The sequence below is a fragment of the Macadamia integrifolia genome, unplaced genomic scaffold, assembly GCF_013358625.1.
Source record: "Macadamia integrifolia cultivar HAES 741 unplaced genomic scaffold, SCU_Mint_v3 scaffold2388, whole genome shotgun sequence".
NCBI classification, from domain to species: Eukaryota; Viridiplantae; Streptophyta; class Magnoliopsida; order Proteales; family Proteaceae; genus Macadamia; species Macadamia integrifolia.
In genome coordinates, this window is record NW_024868681.1 from 25,541 (window position 1) to 29,044 (window position 3,504).

Below are 3,504 nucleotides of genomic sequence, written 5' to 3' on the forward strand. Positions count from 1 at the left end.
GAAGGTCTCAAGTTCGAACATCTTAGCTCCCATTTTGTCGAGGCATTTTTTAGAATATTTTCTCTCTCTTACTCATCACTTAAAGGAGGTCGACCAAGATGGTTGTATGCAAGTTTGAAGAAGAGAGAGAAAATAAAGAGAAAAAATATGAAAGAAGAAAAAAAAGAGACAAGGGCATGGATGGAATTTTTCATTAAAATAGAATATTTTCCAAACCCAAGCAAGAAAAATCAGCCAAAAGGAGTTTCTTGCACAAGAAGAGAGAGAAAAAAATAAAAATAGATAAAAATAGGAAAAAAAAAGGCAAGAAAAATCGTGGGAGATTCTCTCTCCACACGTTTTCTCTCTTCTCTCTCCTCCACCTCATCAACAAGAGATTTTTTTTTTAGAAGCTAAAATCGTTAGCCTCCCTCCCCCATTCTTTATATAATAGAATTAACACAAGGGAAGGAGGCACTTCATTATTCTTCTAGGGTTTTTTTTAGTTGCTCTATCTCTTTCTCTAGCTCTAGTTCTAGGTTTATGCTTTAAACACTTTTGTAAGTTCTTTTTATTCAATTAATACAAACACTTTTGTTTTTTATTCAGTCTTTTATTTTTATTGTTTAAGCAATTGAAGTTGTAATTTTCAAGTTCTAGTTCTAGGCTTAGTTCTAGGTGACAAGAACAAGCTATGAAGCATGTCTTTCAAGTTCAATTTTTTTCTTCAGATTTGTTTTCTCTAGCACTAGAAATTTCATATTTGATTTATTCCAGATCTGATTTTTAGCACTGGTAGTATCTCAAATCGATCAAATTTTCAGTTCAAGGGTTGAAGTTCAAGTAAGTAGGTCCATTCAATAGTGTTCTCACCCCATTCTCATTCCCTCTTATGACTACCCTTTCTTTCTTATTTTAGGATTTTAATTTTATTTATTACATTATTGCTTTCTCTTTCCCCCAAGGTTCATGGCTAGTGTATGTGTTGGCTTTGCCCCTCCTAGCCATAGAACCATTATTTTTTTATTTTTTTTTATTTTAATTGTCTCCATTTTTCTAAAGCCAAGTAGAGTAGCCCTTGTAAGAGTGACTCTCTGGTAAAGTAGGAAAGCTCATATTATAATGCATCCCTCGGGCTAAGTAGAGAAACTTACTTGTGAGTCTCTCTCTAGCTTTATCCCCTTTCTTTTACTTTATTTTTATTTCATCATTTTTTTTCTTCAATATTTTTTAATTGCGTGTGGTGTTTAATTTCAGTTATTTATTTATTTAATTTTAATTACGTGGTCTGCGTATTTAAATTCTTAGATGACAAATCGCTAGGATGTTATTTTAAATACATATGTTTAGGACGATACTTAGAATTAGATCACAACCATTAATTGATTCACTTTTGCATTATTAAAATAAGCAAAAATAAATAAAGTGGCTATTCTTCCTGTGTTCGACCCGTAGCTACATTGATCCGTACGCTTGCGGTTACATTTTAAAATCTTAAACACTCTGCTCAATTGATTTCTTGTTTGTGAGTTTCTTCTGCTTCTATTTTTGCTCAATTAGATTTCCTAATTATGATTTTGTGTGTGTGTGTGTGTGTGTGTGGGTTTGTGATGTTTTGCTCGGAGGATTTTGTGATGGTAGGTGAGAGAGAGGCACAAGGGGATAGAGAGGTTGTGAACGAGGGCGGAGCAAGTGAAGATCCTGATAGAGGACCTGTAAGCATTGTTCCTAATGCTGGGAAGAGGGAGTTCCTATTCCTAAGAGATCATATGCGAAGGCTATAGGGAATGCCTCATGGCCAGCGATCGACTCTCTCCTAGAGCCAATCCAAGTTGGTAATATCCAAAGAATCATGATTCCTCAAGGCAATTATGAGTCTAAGAGGCAGATTTTCAGATTTTCTCTCATCGGCAAGGTCAATTTCAGGTTGATCTCCTTAGATGCACTGTGACAGGAGGTTGCTAAAACGTGGAATCTGAGTCAGGGAGTGGTGATGCATCCTCTGGGCAAAGGATATGTTATTTTTTAGTTCAGTTGTGAGGGGGATAAGGCTGCTGTTTGGAAGAGGAGTCCTTTGAAGATAGGTGGTCAGTTAATCTGATTCCAACACTGGAAGCCGAATTTTAACATTTATGAGAAACAGTTCTAGACAACTGGTTTGGATCCGTTTTCTAGACCTTCCTCTAGAATATTGGCATGAAAATGTCCTCCTTTCAATAGCAAAAGCTGTAGGACGTCCCGTCGCTCTGGACCATCACACCAAGCAAGGGCTGATGGGTTACTTTGAGAGAGTTTTGGTAGAAGTGGACGCTTCTAAAACTGCATCCCGAATTGAAGAGGTTCAACTCGAAAGAATGGAACTAGGAACAACCAAAATATTTAGTTTTAGACAGAGGGTGTTGTATGAAGATGGAATCACTCGTTGTGGGTATTGTTTAAGGCTAGAGCATAGCGTCAGCGACTGCCGATCAAAGAAGCAAGACGATGAGAAACATGCAGCCAAAGATAATTCAGGAACTCCAGGAGCAGTCTATGTTGAAGATGGAGTTGACCCTGTACCAGTCAGCTCACCAAAGGAGCGAGTTGATGTGGGAGTTTCAAACATGGCAATTGCTGATTTCGATTCTCCTTCCTTAAACGTTTCTTTGTCTCCCAATCAAAAGAGTCCTGATTTGGAAGGTAACATCCTTATCGTTTTGGACTCTTTAAATTCAAATTCAAATTCAAATTCTAGGCTCTCACTAATGGAATATTCCAACACTGATAAGAAGATATCCCCAAATCATGACTTACCTACTTTAGAGGAAGGTGAGGTAGTTGGATCAGATAGCGAATCTGAATCAGGGTCAGGTTCTGACCTAGCCACTTCAGACTCTGTTGAGTCCAATGAGGACGATCAGGAAGAAGCCCCTCACGCCTCTGCTATGATCACTCCTCCCATGAACACAGTGAGCACCACAAGGCCTGGGCACCTAAGAAGGAATGTTGTTTAAAGGGGAAGAGGAGGTGGTGCAGCCCAGGCATCAAGAGGTGGCCAGATTGCAAGAAATCTAAACAAAGAAGCAGACTCTCAGGTTTCCTGCTTCCCTAAGATGGAAATTATGAACGGTCGAGTGGCATTAAAATTTCAGGAGGTAGGGGCAGTTGATAGAGCCCTTATTGTGAAGGAAAAAAGTGTTGCTGCTATCCCTAAAGTAGGGAAGAAAAACATGAAAAAATATGCTTTGGCCAATAAGTCTGACAAAGCTCAAAATTAAATTCCTCCTCAATGAATGTCTTATTTTGGAATATAAGAGCTATGCGAAAGGCTGTTGGTATTGGGGACTTGAAGACTATTTTGGAGGACCACTCTCCTGATCTTGTATGTGTAGCTGAACTGATAGTGAATCCTAATAAATTTTCTCTTCTTTTGATTAACAAATTGGGCTATTTCTCTGACTTCATTCATAACCAGCGGCTGGACAAGGTTCCTAACCTATGGGTTTTTTGGAAGCAAGGAATAAATAAACCTTCTGTCCTCTCAAT